General features: G+C 51.6%; 1 pseudogene; it reads left to right on the top strand.

The window, feature by feature from the left end:
* The first annotated feature begins 234 nt into the window (after positions 1-234).
* LOC123090221 (uncharacterized) overlaps positions 235-19,167 on the top strand; it is a 33,785-nt pseudogene continuing 14,852 nt past the window's right edge.

Genomic DNA, 19,167 nt, shown 5'->3' on the forward strand with positions numbered 1-19,167 from the left:
TAAGTGAATGTGTATGCCAATCAATGTTTGGTGTTTATGTGATGTTGCCAATGTTTTCATCAAGGGGGAGATTGTGAAGTCATGTGTGATGTGCAACATTGGCAAGTGCTAAGTAAAACATTGATATGGATATTTCGGGTGATATGGATACTTGTGCGACGTGATATGGATACTTGTATTGGGCTGAATACTTTGCTAATGGTGTGCTGATCCATTAGTTTCTTGTGTGAAAATATGGCGTGAGTTGTGTGAAACTTACCCTGAGTCAAGTCGTGGACTTGTGCTCGTTCTAGTTATTTGTTGTGTTCACTTTCAGGTGTTGCCAAAGCTGGAGGAACGTGGTCGATGACAGGATCGAGGGACGAAGCTTGGGAGAAGCTGAGGTCTGGGGATCATGGTCATGCGGGGCGTTCGTGCGAAGGAACAATGGAAGTGAAGGCTACGATGATCCGGGAGGGCACCGGTTTGTCGTACATGGCTTGTACCGGAGATGTACGGTACTGAAGACGTCACGAGGTGCAAGGTGTGCACATGTGTTTGCGCAGCAGCAGATCGATCGGGCGAGTCGAGCGGGTGCGGCCCAGTCCAGCGCGGGCCGCCCGTGTGGTAGGCGTGCGGATCGATGGAAGGCGGCGTGCGCGACGGAGGCCGTCAGCCAGGCTCACGCGCAGGAGCAGATTTTGCTCGTTGCATGTGTCTGCAGCTGAGCGTACATAGGCTAAATGCCAGGAGGAGCAGGCCCAGCGTGGCCCATGCAGCAAACGAGGTGAGCGCTCACGCACGAGAGCAGACACAGCTCGTTTCCGTGTCTGGTGCTGAGCGTTCGGTCCGGCGCAGCCAGCTCGGACATCAGTTTCGTTTTTGATATGGACTCTTTTTAGGTGTTGCCTAGTTCTATAAATAGAGGGGTCCAGGCCACGGTTTAGGTGGAGAAAACGTGAGGGAACTCAGAGTTTTAACCTAGAGCTATTCTTGGAGAGTTCTTGGATGCACGTTTGCATCTTCTGTAATCGATCGACATCGTTGCAATAAAGTGATCTTTGGCGGTGTCATCTCTGGGCTTCTCTAATCTCGGTGAAATCTTCGTGTTAGATTTCTCTAATACTTTGCTGCAGGTTTTTTTTTCACGAGATCGAGGGAAGTTTGTGGTGCGATTTATCTATCTTTCTTGCTAATTCTCGAAATTAGATCTAGATTGATTTTCGCAGTCTTCTGTCAGCTGTTACTGTCCTGATCATAACTTTTGATTGGTAACTCCGATTAAGCTGATTCTTGTTGCGTTGATTAGATAATTTCCGTAGCTTTAATTGGAGTATTCATACGCAATTTTTGGTTCAGCAGATCTTGATATACAACTGTTTTACCATCACGAACAGAGTAGAGTTTCAGGGTTTGAAATTTGGGAAAAGTTGTAATTTGCTTCCGCGCAATCATTCACCCCCCCTCTGATTGCCTATCTCGATCCCTCACATTCCAACATAATGCAGCCGTGCTTATCGCCGGCCACGGCATAATAACGGTATAGACTTGGTGCGGCGCCATGGTTTGGATGGCCATTGGCCAAAGAAGGAATCAGTGGAACTGTCGGTGTTTGAGCTATTTTTTTTTAGCAAGAACATGGTGCAGCGGCGCGACTTGGAAGGGCCACGTTGCAAGCTTTACCGAGTGTCTTGAGAAATAACGGCTTGGTTCTGGTGGCGGTAGTGTTAGGAATAAAGTTAGATTTGTCTGCGATTGGCGGTTGGCATGGAATAAGGTCTCTCGTCCTCGTTCCGGTGATGCTTCGCCATATCGTAGGGGGGGGGGGGGGGGGGGGGGGGGTATGGAGGATTGTGTGTCCAAGATCTTGTTTGTCTTTGGTTCAGCACTTCCAGTTCCGGCCGAAAAGTTTAGCCAGCCTCAGTCCAGTTGGAGATGGTATGAATTTTGTATTCTCCGGTGTTTTCTTTTTCTGGGCAGTGATATGCTATGTAGACTGCGGCAGCCGCCGTCTCCTGGGCACATTGATGATTCTTCGACCGTTACTTCTAAAAGCTCTTGATTTCAACAAGTTTGCTCCACTATGACGGAGCCTAGAGGCATCATCGAGCTTTGTTCACGCCGCGCCATCAATTATTGTAGGAGGAAGAAGTCTTCGGCACACTGAATATGGAGACATAATTTTATTTCTTGTAAGTCTCTCAGTTTGTGCTACTTAATATATAGCCTTTGGCCTTTTGACAAGAAAATGATTTTCTATAAGTGCAAATGGGACAAGAAAATCTTGATTGGACAAATCTCAACGGTTGGCAGGAAAACAACTACTTTTAAATTGACTAAGCCATATTTTCTTCTTGTATTCGTATTCACACATAAGTATGTTCGACAAGAATGTACTCCCTCCGTTGCTTTATATAAGATGTATTTGTTTTTCTAAAAGTCAAACGAGTGCATATTTGACCGAGTTTTTAGAAAAACTAGATGATACCCCGCGCGTTGCTGCGGGAATGAGTTGCAATATATTTCAATGAGATTTGATTGTGTGAAATATATATTTTTAGATTAATTGCACGCGAACAAAAGCTAAAGATACACGTGAATTATTTAATTTGATTATGTATATTGGTAAAATGTTTATTGCATGTAGAATAATAAAATGAACAATCTTTTCCATGCATGTTTGCATGGGGTGGTGGGTCTTTTCCCATTCATAATTGCATGTTAAGGTGGGATTTATCCCATCCATTATTGTATGATGATGTGGCATGCTTGCATGTTGAGATAAATAAGTTAGTGGGGATGAACTTGTTAGGTATATATGATATATCAATATCCACACTACGAAATTAATTTGTACAGAGCAGTGTCCGCAAAAATAATAATAACACAGAGCAGGTTTTCCCTCCTCCTGGATCCATTCGCAAGATGCAGCAGCCCAGTACCAGCCCATTTCCCACAGAAAACCCAACTCCACCACGCAGCGCCTCTCTCTCCCAAAAAGAAGATGTGGAAAAATAAATAAAGGGAAAACTCGACGCCGTGGCGGTGCCTCGCTCGACTTCAAAACCAAATCCCTCGACAAAATCCCCAAATCCCCGGCCATGGCGACGAGCCCGCCTCCGCCGCGACGCGGCCCCCGCTCCCTCACGCCGGAGCTGCCATACGACGTCATGGAGGAGACCTTCCTCCACCTACCGGCGGACGACCCCGCGTGCCTCGTCCGCGCCGCCGCCGGCTGCATTAGCTGGTGTTGGAAACGATTGTTTTGGCAATGTTTCACGATGTATTGATCGGTGCAAAGCGCACGTATATATGGAGTACAAAGTGGGCCACAACCTCAACTATACAAAGACTGGAAGGTGGGCCAAACTATACAATAGACATGTACAAACCATATATTCAACACCCCCCCCCCCCCGCAGTCGAAGCGTCGCTGGAGATGCAAAGACTGGACCTGAACTCCTCGAAAACAGAAGTAGGCGGTCCCTTCGTCATGACGTCGGCGAACTGCTGCGCCGTCGAGACGTGGAGGACCCGGATGCGCCCGAGAGCCACCTGCTCACGAACGAAGTGTATATCAAGCTCAATATGCTTCGTTCGACGATGATGGACCGGGTTGGCGGAGAGGTAAACGGCGGAGACATTGTCGCAGTAGACGAGCGTAGCCTTGTGAACATCACAAAGCAACTCCTGAAGCAGCTGACGGAGCCAAGAGCATTCAGCAACGGCGTTAGCCACTGCTCGATACTCAGCCTCGGCACTCGAGCGGGAGACGGTGGGCTGTCGCTTGGAAGACCAAGAAATCAGGGACGGCCCTAGGTAGACACAGTACCCCGAGGTGGAGCGCCGTGTGTACGGGCAGCCAGCCCAGTCCGCATCAGAGTAGGCGACGAGGTCGGTGGAGGTGGAGGCCGTCAGCGTAAGTCCCAAGGACTAGGTGCCGCGTATATATCGGAGGATACGCTTCACCAGAGTCCAGTGAGAGTCGCGCGGAGCGTGCATGTCAAGATAGACCTGCTGAACGACATACTGCAAGTCGGGGCGCATCAGGGTCAGGTACTGCAGGGAGCCCACAATGGAGCGGTAGAAGGCCGCATCAGAAGCAGGCGAACCCTCCAAAGCGGAGACCTTGGCCTTGGTGTCGACTGGCGTGGGAGCGGGCTTGCAGTTAAGCATGCCAGCTCGGTCAAGAAGCTCATGGGCATAGCGCTGCTGATGCAGGAAGAACCCATCTGGCCGCCGAACCACCTCAATGCCAAGAAAATAATGCAGAGGACCCAAATCCTTCAGGGCAAACTCATCACGAAGACTAGCAGTGAGCCGCTGGAGGAGCGCGACAGTGGATGTCGTCGACGTATAGCAGCAAGTAGGCCGTGTCAGCTCCGTGATGATACACGAAGAGGGACGCATCGGAGCGAGTCAATGTAAATCCGAGCGTCTGCAGGAAGGCGGCGATGCGCTGGTACCAGGCTCGAGGTGCCTGCTTCAACCCGTAGAGCGAACGGGAGAGAAAGCACACATGATCTGAATGCGTGGCATCGACGAAGCTGGTGGGCTGCTCACATAACACATGCTCAGCCAGGTGGCCGTGCAAGAAGGCGTTGGACACGTCCAACTGATGCACAGGCCATGCTCGGGACACGGCTAGCTGGAGCACGGCGCGGATCGTGCCCGGTTTAACAACCGGGGCAAATGTGTCGGTGAAGTCCACGCCCGCGCGTTACCGAAAACCCCGAACCACCCAGCGAGCTTTATAGCGCTGGAGAGTGCCATCCGGACGAGTCTTGTGCCGAAAGACCCACTTGCCCGTGATGATGTTGGCACGGGGCGGCCGAGGGACGAGCTGCCAGGTACGGTTCCGCTGGAGCGCATCGAACTCTTCCTACATCGCAGCGAGCCAATGAGGATCCCGAAGGGCGGCTCGAGCTGACGATGGGAAAGGAGACGGCTCAGAGGCGGAAGCAGCGAGAAGATACTCATCGCTGGGGTACCGCGTGCTCGGGCGAAGGGTGCCAGCCCGAGAGCGAGTCATCGGGCGGGGCAGCGGGTCCGGAGGGGAGGCGGGCGAGGACAAAGACAAGCCCGCCTCCGATGTGACCGCCGCGGGCGAGGCCTCCGCGGACGATGCCGCCGGCGAGGCGGCGGGCGAGGCCGCCTGTGTGGCGGCGGACGAGGCCGCCGGCAGGGTCGAGGCCGGGGACGCCGGGGGCGTCGCGGGCGTCGAAGGAGGTGCACCCCTAGGGCAGCCAAACGGGGAGAGACTCGACCCGTGGCGCGGGGGGCACCCTCAGAGCCGGGAGGCGGCCCAAGAGAGGCACGTGGGCGGCCATCACCAGAAGCGGGCAAGGCCGCATCATCCGAAGGTACCTGCTGGAACGGAAAAACCATCTCATCAAAGTAAACGTGTCGTGAAGTGATCACCCGATGAGAGATAGGATCATAGCAGCGGTAGCCTTTGGTGTTAGGAGGATAGCCGAGAAAGATGCAGGCCACAGACCTAGGTGCGAGCTTATGAGGAGCGGTGGAAGCGATGCTGGGGTAGCACAGGCAACCAAAGATGCGGAGCTCAGCATAGGAGGGTGGCGTGCCAAACAAGAGGTGATGAGGTGCGAAATTCCCGTGAGTGCGACAGGGACGAATGTTAATGAGTAGTGATGCGGTGGCAAGCACGTCGGGCCAAAAACGTGGTGGCACGTTGGCGTGAAAGAGGAGGGTGCGAACGCAGTCATTGAGAGTGCGTAGCACGCGCTCAGCGCGGCCTTTTTGTTGCGAAGTGTACAGGCAAGTGAGATGAAAGATCGTGCCGTGTGTGGCGAGAAGGTTGCGGATCGCAAGGTTATCGAACTCCTTCCCGTTGTCTGTTTGCAACACATGAATGGGACGTCCAAACTGCGTGGAGACATAGGAGTAGAAGGCGGTGAGAGTGGCAACAGAGTCCGACTTTCGCCGCAACGGGAAGGTCCAGACATAGTGCAAAAAATCATCAAGTATGACAAGATAATAAAGATAGCCCGTGTTACTTGCAACAGGAGAGGTCCAGACATCACTATGAATTAACTCAAACGGGTATGATGCGACATGCGAGGAATTGCTAAAAGGAAGACGAACATGTTTGCCGAGGTGACAATCATGACAAGTGTGATCGTCGATCTTATTACACGTGAATGAAAAACTCCGAAGAATATGACGAAGGGTGGCGATGTTGGGATGACCGAGACGAGCGTGCCAAAGGTCCACTCCGGCGGAAAGCGCCATGGGTGCAGCAACAGATGAGGTAGGTGAGTGGACCGGGTAGAGCTCGTCGGGGTTGTCACATCGGTGGAGCACCATCTGGGTACGGGCATCCTTGACAGAAAAGCCAAACATGTCAAATTCAACGGTAACAGGATTTTCACGTGTAAGAACGAACGAACGAAAACAAGATTTTTAATGATGTCAGGAGAAACAAGCACATTAGAAAGATATAATGACATGGAGTTAGAAGGAAAAGCAGCATGGCCGACATGAGTAATGGGCATGGAAGAACCGTCACCCACGGTAATGCGAGCAGCGGTGTGAACGGGGTGAGCGGCAAGAAGGTTACCGGGGTTGGCGGCCATGTGAGCCGTGGCTCCGGTGTCCATATACCAGTCGCCACCGCCAGTGTACTACTGCAGCGTGGGGGCGGTGTGGAGAGCCGCTAGGAGCGCGGGATCCCAAGGCACCGGCGGGAGGGCCGGGGCAGACGGCGCCGGCTGAGGCGGGGGCGCCACATACCCATAGCCCGAGGGGCCGTAGAGCGGCGCGGGCTAGTACGCCTGAGGGGTCGCGTACAGGGCCTGATGAGGGGCCAGGCGGGCGCCAAAGGAGCCGGGGACGGGGGCACGCGGTATAGGCATGGAGTACGCGTGCACAACCCCCGTCCAGGGGTTCTGGCCGGCCTGCCAGGGCGCCGACGGCAGCGGGTGCTGCGGCTGCTGCTGCTTGCGGCCTCCGCGGCCGCGACGCCCGCCCCGGCGCTGCTGCTGCTCGGCGGGGGCGGAGGGGCCTGCGGCGGCGCCGGGTAGGGAAACCCGGGCGGCGGCGGCGCCTGAAAGGGGCCCGGGGCGGGCCGCGGCGGTGGGGCCGAGGCGGTGGGCGGCGCACCGCCACGGGTACCGGCGGTGAGGGCCGTGTGGGTGGCCCGGGTGCGTGACATCCGCATCCGCCGCTCCTCCAGCTTCAGGTACGCGACGATCTTGGGGAAGGTCGGGTTGGTGATGAGGGGGATGTTGGAGGCGGCGTTCCCGAAGTCATCGTTCAGGCCGGCGATGAGGGTGCTGAGGAGAAGCTCATCGGAGACCTTCTCGCTGAGGTCACGGAGCTCGTCAACAAGCTTTTTGAGGCGCATGCAATAATCGTCAACAGACGACTCAAGCTGCTGGCACCCAAAAAACTCGCCGTGCAAGAAGACCTTGCGTTGGAGCGCGTTGTCGGTGAAGAGGCCGTTAAGCTTGGTCCAAACGGCGTGAGCGTCGTCGTCGGCGGAGACCATCGTGTGGAAGAGGTCCTTCGAGATGGTGGTGTAGAACCAACGGATGAGAGTGGCGTCGATGGCCGTCCACTCCTCATCGTCCTCCATGAAGCGGGAGTCCACGGAGCCATCGATGTGATCCCGGAGATTGTACTCACGGAACACGAGGGAGAAGTACGTCTTCCAGACATAGTACGTGGAGGTGAGGTGGTCGAGGACGACGGGAACCCGGGCGAGGATGTTGAGGTCGCGGATGACGACGGGATCGGGACCTTCGAACGGGTTGGTGCGGCGGCTGCGGGAGGTACCGGTGGAACCGGGGGAGGCCATGGCCGAAAGGGGTGGTGCGGCGGCGCTGGAACGGCGGCGCGGCAGGGAAGAGGGCGGCGCGGCTTGGGGGCGGCGCGGCAGGGAAGAGGGCGGCGCGGCTTGGAGGCGGCGCGGCGGTGGCTGGCGGAAGCGCGGGCGGCGGCGGCAGACCGGGGCGGCGGAGCGGCGGCGTAGGATCGCGGCGGCGGCGGCGGCACGAGGTGGCGGCGGCGGCGGGTGGCGGCGACGGCGATGGGATCGTGGCGGCGGCGGCACGGGTTAGGGTTAGGATCGTAGGTATGATACCATGTTGGAAACGATTGTTTTGGCAATGCTTCACGGCGTATTGATCGGTGCAAAGCGCACGTATATATGGAGTACAAAATGGGCCACAACCTCAACTATACAAAGACTAGGAGGTGGGTCAAACTATACAATAGACATGTACAAACCATATATTTAACAGCTGGCGGGGCATGGTTTCGGACCCCAGCTTCGCCCCGGCCTACCGCTTGCGCCGCGGCGCGCCGCCCATGCTGGGCTTCCTCTACGACGACCGCCCAGCTTGGGAGCACTGGGTCTCCCACTTTCTCCCCACCGTGACCTCCCCACCGCTGGCCGCCCGCGACCGCCAGCACTGGCACGCGCTCGACTCCCGCCACGGCCTCGCCCTCTTCTACGCCCCTAGAAGCGACGCGCACTTCGTTGTCTCCGACCTCGTCACCGGCGAGGACTGGGAAATTCGCGCCGACCCCAAATGCTACGACATCATGTGGTCGAATGTGCTGCTGGACGACCTGCGCGAGAATGAGCAAATATCCTGCAATGCCGCAGTGCTCTGTGCCAAGGATGGGTGTGACCACCGTGATTGCCATGGCGGCCCTTTCCTCGTGGCCTTGGTGGGCTGCGGCGTGGAAGGGGGCCGGTATATGAACCACGCCGCCGTCTACTCATCAGTTACTCGCGAGTGGAGCAACGTGACCTCCGTTGGGCAAGAGCAACGGAATGCCATCGATGACACAGGGCACAGTGCTGTTTTGGGGAACACGGTCTATGTCCCCTGCTTGGAGGACGACAATGTCGTGGTGTACAACATGCGTGAGAACAAACTATCTGTGATCGCGGCGCCGCTTGAGGTCGAGGACCAGATGCAGCAGCCGTGGCTTGACCTCATGGGGGTGGAGGACGGCATGCTGTTGTTTGCGTCTGTGGTGAAGCCTAGACTCTACCTATGGTCAATGGAGGATGGTCCCAAAGGAGCCGCGGGATGGGCACGACGCAGGGTCATCGAGCTCGGGCCGGTGCTCCCTCTTCCTGTCCTCGAGGACAAGTCGGACGTGTCTGCGGTTGGTTTTGCAGAAGGTGTTGGTGTCATCTTCCTGAAGACAAGGGTTGGATTGTACACAATGGAGCTCAGTTCAGAGCATCTCCAACAGCCGCGCTATACGCCGCACGTAAAAAATATGTTTGCCGCGCGCGCTTCGGCTGGTTTAGCGCGGTCGCGAGCGCTGGCTCCAGCAGCCGCGCTATAATGCAGCGCGCGCGCCGCTCCAGCAGCGCGCAAAAATACACAGCGCGCGACTTAGCCACAAAATGAGTTTGAAACAATTATCAAAATGCAATGAACATGTGAAATTTGTCACAAACATCTTCCAACCAAGTTCATGCCCACAAGTTCATTCAACCAAGTTGAAAATGCAAACTAAAGTTCAAGACATAAATGAAAGACACATCAAACATCTTCCTCGTCTTCGTCCTCATCTTCCGAAGACGATTCTTCCGCCTTCGAAGATGAATCTTCCTCCCTATCCTCATCACGCATCGCATCACGTGAAGCTCCGACGGTGTTGGCAAGATCTTCAACGGCATCTTCATGGGAATGTGTGTGAGGAGGCACATCGAAAGACATTCCAACCATGGCCGGAGGTGCACCCATGCCTCCCATAAGAGTAGCGAAACTCATGCCTCCCATGACGGCCGGAGGTGCACACATGCCTCCCATGGCGCCCAAGCCACCCATGCCTCCCATGGCGGCCGGAGGTGCACCCATGCCTCCCGGAGCCGTCCGCCGCCTTGTTTTTCTTCGCCGAAGTTTTGCCCTTCTTCGGCCGCGCCGCATTGGGGAGCTTCGACGGTGCGGCGGCGGCACGGGACGGCGCCGGCGCGACGCCACCCGTCGCCGTGGTCATCTGTGGCGGCAAGAAGAGGCTGCGCGCGAGGCCGACGCTCGGCGGAGCTCCGGCGGTGGCGACGCCAATGCTCCCCGCGCTAGGGTTTCCGGCGGCTGCTGCGGTGGCGGCGGGGGGGTCGCGGCTGTACAGCGGGGTGAGCGGGGTGCCGGTGTGCACGTCCACGGGTGGCAGGGCGCCGGCACCGGCGCGCGCGGGGCGTAGGAGGAGGAGAGAAGAGAGTGCGGCGCGATCGGTCGAGTGTGCCGCGCGCTGTAGCAGGCGCCCGAAATACACCGCGCGGGATGGTGCTTCCGAGCGCGCGCCCAACTCGTTATAGCGCGCGCGTCGTTTTTGCGCGCCCGCTGAAGCGACCCGCCGCGTTGCGCGCGTGCTAAAACGGTCTGATTTGCGGCGCGGCGCTAGTATAGCGCGGCTGTTGGAGATGCTGGCAAAGGTAAAAAGGTGCACGGAGGGGACGTCGGAAAGGCCATACCCTACATGAGCTTCTACACTGGAGGTACAGACTAACTGTTTTCAAACATGCACATCAAGTCATGAACACTAATTAAGCACACCATTATTGCTTGTGTCTTAGATTGTTGAATAATTCAAGTCTGAGAGTTCCTAGTGTGGTATGTGATTCTTAAACGTCAATGAGTATGTACAGTTTTTTTCTTCTATTTTTCTACATAACTAGTTAGATATCTGTATGTGGGTCTGCTCATTTTTTTTCCAGTTTATGGGTGATTTTTGTAGAGATGTAGGAAGTAGGAACCCATTCTTTGTGCTGTTATATACACTATTCAGATGTTGAGTCATGCTGCAGACCTTGGTGATTAAAGGTAAGTGTGAGTAAACCGTGATTTTTCATGGCACACTAGTAGAAAAGGGGGCATCAGTCCCGGTTCTTGGACTAAAGGGTCGTGACTAATGCCTCCCTCCTTTAGTCCCGGTTCTAACACGAACCGGGACAAATGTGCCTCCACGTGGCCGGTGCGCCGAGCACAGGCAGGAGGGCCTTTGGTCCCGGTTGATGGCACCAACCGGGATCAGAAGGCATCCACGCGTCAGTATTTCAGTGGCTGTGGTTTTTGCTTTTTTTGAAAGGGGAGGGGGGTTGGGGGTTTTGGGGGGTTAATTTAGGTGTTTAATATATTGTGTTAGCTAGCTAATTAATAGAGAGAAGTGTCCTCTCTTATGTCCGTGCTTGGTCGACGCTACGTACTGTACATAGAGAGGCCCTCGACACGCTAGCTAGTAAGAAAATGAAGAGAACCATTAAGTACAGAAGTTCGTCATGCATACCGAGAGAAGTGATCGATCGACCTCTTCTTCTCCGAGAGATTGGCCGAACAACAAGTTTTCGTATTATCTATCCGATGCTGCTGGCTACATACATATACAATATGTAAAATCTCTTACAATCCCCTAGCAATTGAAATCAATTTCCACATGATATTCTCCGGCTTTATTGATGACGTGGTCAAGAAAGAATCCCGCCAATTTCTCTTGAATTGCTTTCATGCAATCTTGTTCTAGGAGTTCATCCCGCATCTGCCACGTCTAATTTGAAGAAGGGGGTTAATACATATATGAATGAAACTCAACAGAAATGATGGTGTAATAAATTGAAATTGTGAATATTATTGCTTACGCACTTCATATTGTCTTTTAGAGTAGCCCCGCTTATGTTTCAAAGTCGCGTTGTAGATGAACTCACACGCGTAGTATCTACAGAAATCATTCCCTTGTTCCTGCCACAAGCACTTTACGAGAAATAGAGGTCAATCAAACTGATAATGAAGCATTATAAATGACATTGATGAAAGTACAGCTATAGAATCAACGGGAGATGCGCGCAACTAGCTAGCTAGTAGTACTTACTTTCGGGTATGTATATCGCAGCTCCTTCAGCAGTCCCGGAACTTCTGCGGTGAACTGTTTTCAAACCCTGCAAGACAAAGAAAATAAATATTATTACTTGAGATATCAGGAAATGAACAAAAAGTTGCCCATATGGTGCGATAAATGATCGATTGAACTTACTTGTTGAGTATTTTAGTCATGTCCGCATAGGTTTGGGGATCTTTTCGTCTCGAGTCTAAGACATTTACTACTCCCCGCTCAAGCTTAATCTCCAGAAAAACATACTAGAATCTGCGCACACATGCATAACTCATCAATTACATTACTATAACCTCGCTCGAGTAATAAGGGAAACCGAATATGCACACAGCGGTAATACTCACTTGGAGTTGTAAGGAAAGAGTATTAAATCTTTGTTTTGATTTTTGATCAACGATTGTAGCAAGTTCTCCTCGGCCTCTGCGGGGTGCTTTTTAACCAGAAATTCATCTATGATATTTGTGTTAACGAACCCAATATCATACATTTCTTGTTTTTTGCACTCGACGATCTTCAATCTGCATAATATAGTGAGGATAATTAATTATAAATACATGCAATGAAAGAGCCGAGCTATATATAGAGACTTAATGACAGAAATAGTACTTACAGACAGTAGCAAAAGACCATTAGTTATCGAGGGCCTTTTGATTGAAGAACACGAAGAACTCATCAAATGAAACAGTCAACAGATCATTTGCAACGAGGTCGTGCTCCTCTTTAATATTCAGATACAAAGCATTCGTCCCCCCCAGACTCTCTGCAGGTTTTCATGTACCAATTATGGAATCTTCGCATCATAGTTGTTAGAGATTTTTCATCTTTGATGAGAGGCTTCCCGTACTCGTATTTGTGTTCGTCCACCTCCAAGAAATCAGGAAGTTGATCGTCAGGCAGGTAATCTGCAAGATTGCCATAACCGGCCACCGTCCCCGGAGCATTAGACACATTGAGCGGGGGGGGGGGCACGATTGCTGTGCTTGTTCACCGAGCTGGGCATTTTTTTCCCAGCTGCTCGTTCTTTTAACCTTTTATCACTGATAGTACTTCCCGACCGCTGGGCTTCGAGATATATCTGTTCAGTAATGCGTTGATAGTTGGTTCTCGGCGGAGACTTTAGTGGTTTCCTCAGGGCATCGATAGTGCGCTTTGCTTTCACCAGATCTACCTTCTCCTCCAGAGGTGGATGTCTCTTTGCTTTCACCCCTTCAAAGAAGTCCTTCATGTGGGCCCGCACAATCGTCTCGTTTTCCTCCTCGGTCCTCTCGTACGGTAACTTCTCTAGAGGCTTGAGAGGTGGACCGTATCTGTATTGCCTCCCGCCTCTACTGGCTGCTGTACTGCTAGACGCCAGAGCAGACGGAGCGACTGTGGCGCTTGTCTTCTTTCGTGCTTGCTTACGAGGCGGAGGAGAAGGACTACGACGCGCTGGAGCAGCCGGGGCGGCGGCGGGTCTCTTCCGCCCTTGCTGGCGAGGCGGAGAAGGAGGAAGGTGCTGGCTGCTCAGGCGTGCCGGCGCGGGCGGAGAAGGAGGCAGAGTGCTATCACGCGCCGGAGAAGGAGGAGGCTGCTGGTTGCTCGGGCACGCCGGCGCAGGCAGAGAAGGAGGCGGAGTGCCACCACGCGCCGGAGAAGGAGGAGGCTGCTGGGTGCTCGGGCACGCCGGCGCAGGCGGAGAAGGAGGTGGAGTGCCGCCACGTGCCGGAGAAGGAGGCCCAGTGCCCTGATCGACACTCGCGGGAGGAGGAGGCGGTGGAGGAGGCGGAGTGCCCTGACTCGCTGGAGGAGGAGGAGGAGGCGGAGGCGTCCAGTTCGGAAGGTTGATGAGCTCCTTCCGCCATAGGCATGGAGTCTTCAGAGCAGCACCCAGCCTAGTCTCCCCTTCACCGGTAGGGTAGTCAAGCTGAAGGTCCTCAAATCCCTCCGTTATTTCGTCCACCATCACCCTGGCATATCCTTCTGGAATCGGCCGGCAGTGAAAAGTTGTGCCTTCTTCAGTAGGATAAACAGAGCCAACAGCGGCCTTGACCTTCAAATTCATCCATCGCGTCATTAGGTGGCAATTTTGAGTCCCCGTGATAGCATCCACGGGATAGCTGGCAGGAGCCGTCAAGACATGCTCCGGTTGAAGCAGCTCCGTGGAAGCCACGCTGCTTCTCCGCTGAGATGGCGGGGTAGCTTCGGGGGAAGCTTCGGCAGGTCGTTTGTCGCGATCTGCTTCTCGTTCCTCTAGCCCCATTACCCTTTCGTGCAGCGCCTGCAGTTGACTCTGCTCCAGTTTCTTCCTCCTCTCGTGGGTTTTGTAACTCCCTGCGTCCGGGAAACCAACCTTCCACGGAATGGAGCCTGGCGTGCCTCGTGTCCGTCCAGGGTGCTCAGGATTCCCGAGGGCCATTGTGAGCTCGTCCTTCTCCCTGTCTGGAACGAACGTCCCTTGCTGCGCTGCACGGATATACTACCGAAGCCTTGTGACTGGTGTTTTCAGTTGCTCGTCCGTCCAACGGCACTCCCCTGTTACAGGGTCCAAGGTTCCGCCAGCCCCGAAGAACCAAGTCCGGCAATAGTCTGGCCATCTCATTGTCTCTGGTTCGATCCCTTTATCAAGCAGATCATTCTCAGCCTTGGACCACTTAGGCCGGGCTTGCAGGTAGCCACCTGACCCCGTGCGCTGGTGAAACTTCTTCTTCGCAGCATTTTGCTTGTTTGTCGCCGACATCTTCTTACTCTTTTCCGATGTCGTGTAGGCCACAAATGCGGGCCAGTGATCTCTGATCTTCTCATATCTGCCGATGAATTCTGGTGTCTCTTCTTTGGCGACAAACTTTTTCAGCTCTTTCCTCCACCTCCTAAATAGGCCTACCATCTTCTTAAGAGCAGAAGACTTGATTAATTGCTCTTTAACTGGCTTCTTCGGATCCTCCTCTGGCGGTAGGGTGAAATTTGCCTTCAGCTTAGTCCAAAGATCATATTTCTGCATATCATTGACATAAGACACCTGAGGGTCTTCCTCCTTAGGCTTATACCATTGGTGGATGCTGATCGGGATCTTGTCAATAACAAGAACCCCGCACTGAGCAACAAATGTGTTCTTTGTCCGGATGGGTTTAATCGGTTCGCCGTCGCGCGCGATTGTTGTGATCTCAAACTTTTCATCCAAGCTTAACTTTTTCTTCGGGCCTCGTCTCCTTACCGAAGTTGTGCTCGATCTGGAGGGCTAGAAAAAGGAAGAAAGACGAGAGTTAATTAATATGTGTACATATACCAAAACAATGAATGCATCTCTTAACTAGTCACCATGGGCTTAACTAATATATATATACCTGGCCGGACTCGGTTCGGTCACCGGAGCAGTCAACACTGTCTCCTTCTTGTACCTTCATTGGGTCATCACCGGAGCCATCATGAACATAGCCCTCTTCTTGTACCGGCATTAATGGGCCGGAGCCATCATGAACATAGCCCTCTTCTTCACCCAGTCCTTCCTGACCAACGACGTCGATGAAAAATGACGCAACGACATCAGTTCCTTCTGCGATTATCTCCCCCAACATCGCCTCTGTTGCTTCGTCTCGGTAGTGCTCCATAGTTTCTGCAAATATTTACAACATGTCAATTATTATTCAAACATGCATGGTACAGATGGATATATATTAGTGGCAAACGTAGAACTAGCTAGCTAATCACAATAAGGAATCATGTTAATTAGTGGCCTCGACGCTGCTTCTCTAGGGTTTGGGGTGGCCTAGACAACGCTTCAAGGGTTTGGGGTGGCCTCGACACAACTCTTCAAGGGTTTGGGGTGGCCTCGACGACAACGCTCTTTTAACCTGGTAAATTTGGGTGGCCTCAAGAGAGTTTGTCGGGTAGGGGCGCAGCGGGAGGGGGTAGGAGACCAACATCATTTTTTCTCTAGGGTTTGGGTGTTCTCGAGAGTTTTGTTCGAGCGAGAGGGCCGAGGGGGGTATATCGACGACGACAGAGGAGAAGATCGAAGAAAAAAGAAGAAGAAAAAAAATAGGAGAAGAAGAAAGGAATAGAGGAGCCTCTTCTTTTTCTTCTTTTTTCCTCTTCTTATTTTACTTTTTTCTCTACACTAAACTAAAATGCACTAACCTAAAACCTAATACTAACAACCTAAATAAAAAATTAATACATATATTAAAAAACATATATAAACAAAAAAATGCTATGAACATTATATTCATACATAGATAGCCACATCCATTCATCATGTAGCTACCATATACATATATACATTATATATATGAAAACAATGCATATATACACATATATACACATATACACACAAAAAATACACATATATACACATACAAACACATATATACACATATACACAAAAAATGCATATATACACATATACAAAAAAATGCAGGGCAGGGGCGGTGGCGCGGTGGCTGCGCAGGAGAGGGCGGGGCGCGGCGGCCGCGCAGGGCAGGGCGGCGGCGCGGCGGCCGCGCAGGTGCGCGGGACGGGAGGGGCGCGGGACTGCTCACAGGGGGCAGCGGCGACGGTGAAAGCGAGCAGCCTGACGGCGTCGGTGGCGGCGGCGACGGCAAGGTGGAGCAGGGGCGTCGGGCGGCAATGGTGACATCGACGAGGAGGAGCAGGGGGCGTCGGGGGAGAAGTGGGGGATTTGGTCAAAAACTGCTAAGTGTTGTATATATATCAAGAGCATTGGTCCCGGTTCGTGGCACCAACCGGGACTAATACACCCTTTAGTCCCGGTTGGTGGTACCAACCGGGACCAAAGGCCTCTTTTCAGCAGCCCAAAGGGCGTGAAGCGATGGCCTTTGGTCCCGGTTGGTGCCACCAACCGGGACTAAAGGGTGGGCATTGGTACCGGTTGGTGCCACGAACCGGTACCAATGCCCTCCTTTAGTCCCGGTTGGTGGCATCAACCGGGACCAAAGGTCGTGTGCTGGCACGGTGCGGCACGAAAGTTTAGTCCCACCTCGCTAGCTGAGAGGGGTGCGTAGTGGTTTATAAGCCCCACTGTCGCACCCCTCTCGAGCTCCTCTCCACTGCAGGCTTACGGGCCTACTTACTACTGCTTTGCCTGATGGGCTTACTGGGCCTCCTGCGGGCCTGAATCCTGGCCCATGGTGGGTTTCTAGTCGTATTCAGACCGTTGGGGCCCAGTAGGAGGCACTTTTTTTCTTTACTTATTGTTGCTATTTTTATTTTTTTTCCCTAGTTTTTTTGTTTTGTTTTCTGCATTATTTATTTTCTTTTGTTTTTTGCTTTAATTTTTAATTCTTTTTGCTTTTAGATTTAGAAAAATTATAAACTTTCTGTTAGTGCCATTAGTTCTCAAATTTGAAAACACTTTTTTTGTTTTTTTGTTTTGTTTCTTGCTTTATTTATTTTATTTTGTTTCTACTTACAACAAAATACTTATTGTTGCTATTTTTATTTTTTCCCAGTTTTTTGTTTTGTTTTCTACATTTTTTTTTTGTTTTTTTGCTTTATTTTTTAATCCATTTTGCTTTTAGTTTTAGAAAAATTATAAACTTTCTGTTAGTGCCATTAGTTCTCAAATTTGAAAACACTTTTTTTGTTTCTTGCTTTATTTATTTTATTTTGTTTCTACTTACAACAAAATACTTATTGTTGCTATTTTTTTCCCAGTTTTTTTGTTTTGCTTTCTGCATTATTTATTTTCTTTTGTTTTTTGCTTTATTTTTAATTCTTTTTTGCTTTTAGTTTTAGAAAAGGAGGGAACCGGGATTAATGGTATTACGAGGGCCGAACCATAAGACATTAAAGCATTCCAAATGAACTCTGAAAAAGTTGAAAGTTGAAAGTTGGCATGGTATCATAATTTCGTCTGTTACAAAGTTGGCATGGTATCATCATAATAGTTGCGGGAGAAAGTCTTCACTTTTTTTTCGCTTGTGTCATTTGCTTATTGCGCCGTAACCATGGATAATCTTCATCATTTATCAGGATGTTGGGGTTAGCCTTGACTTGAAGGGAGAAATTTCATGAAACTTTTCATAATCTTCAGACATGTCTGTCTTGCCCTCCACTCCCATGATGTCCCTTTTTCCTGAAAGAACTATGTGGCGCTTTGGCTCATCATATGATGTATTCGCTTCCTTATCTTTTCTTTTTCTCGGTATGGTAGACATGTCCTTCACATAGATAACCTATGCCATATCATTGGTTAGGACGAACGGTTTGTCAGTGTACCCAAGATTTTTCAGATCCACTGTTGTCATTCCGTACTGTGGGTCTACCTATACCCCGCCTCCTGACAGATTGACCCATTTGCACTTAAACAAAGGAACCTTAAAATCATGTCCGTATTCAAGTTCCCATATGTCCACTATGTAACCATAATACGTGTCCTTTCCCCTCTCGGTTGTTGCATCAAAGCGGACACCGCTGTTTTGGTTGGTGCTCTTTTTATCTTGGTCAATCGTGTAAAATGTATTCCCATTTATCTCGTATCCTTTCCAAATTGTAACAGTCGAAGATGGTCCCGTAGACAACAAGTACAGCTCATCACAAACAGTGTTGTCACCTCTGAGACATGTTTCCAACCAACTGCTGAAAGTCCTGATGTGTTCACATGTAATCCAGTCGTCGCACTGCTCCGGATGTTTGGAGCGCAGACTATTCTTGTGTTCATCGACATACGGGGTCACCAAGGTAGAGTTCTGTAGAACTGTGTAGCGTGCTTGAGACCAAGAATATCCGTCCCTGCATATTATTGAGTCCTTTCCAAGCGTGCCTTTTCCAGTCAGTCTCCCCTCATACCGCGATTTAGGGAGACCTATCTTCTTAAGGCCAGGAATGAAGTCAACACAAAACCCGATGACATCCTCTGTTTGATGGCCCATGGAGATGCTTCCTTCTGGCCTAGCACGGTTACAGACATATTTCTTTAGGACTCCCATGAACCTCTCAAAGGGGTACATATTGTGTAGAAATACGGGGCCCAGAATGACAATCTCGTCGACTAGATGAACTAGGACGTGCGTCATGATATTGAAGAAGGATGGTGGGAACACCAGCTCGAAACTGACAAGAAATTGCACCACATCACTCCTTAGCCTTGGTATGATTTCTGGATAGATCACCTTCTGAGAGATTGCATTGAGGAATGCACATAGCTTCACAATGGCTAATCGGACGTTTTCCGGTAGAAGCCCCCTCAATGCAACCGGAAATAGTTGCGTCATAATCACGTGGCAGTCATGAGACTTTAGGTTCTGGAACTTTTTCTCTGTCATATTTCTTATTCCCTTTATATTCGACGATAAGCCAGTCGGGACCTTCATACTA

This window comes from Triticum aestivum, chromosome 4B (genome assembly GCF_018294505.1).
Source record: "Triticum aestivum cultivar Chinese Spring chromosome 4B, IWGSC CS RefSeq v2.1, whole genome shotgun sequence".
NCBI lineage: Eukaryota > Viridiplantae > Streptophyta > Magnoliopsida > Poales > Poaceae > Triticum > Triticum aestivum.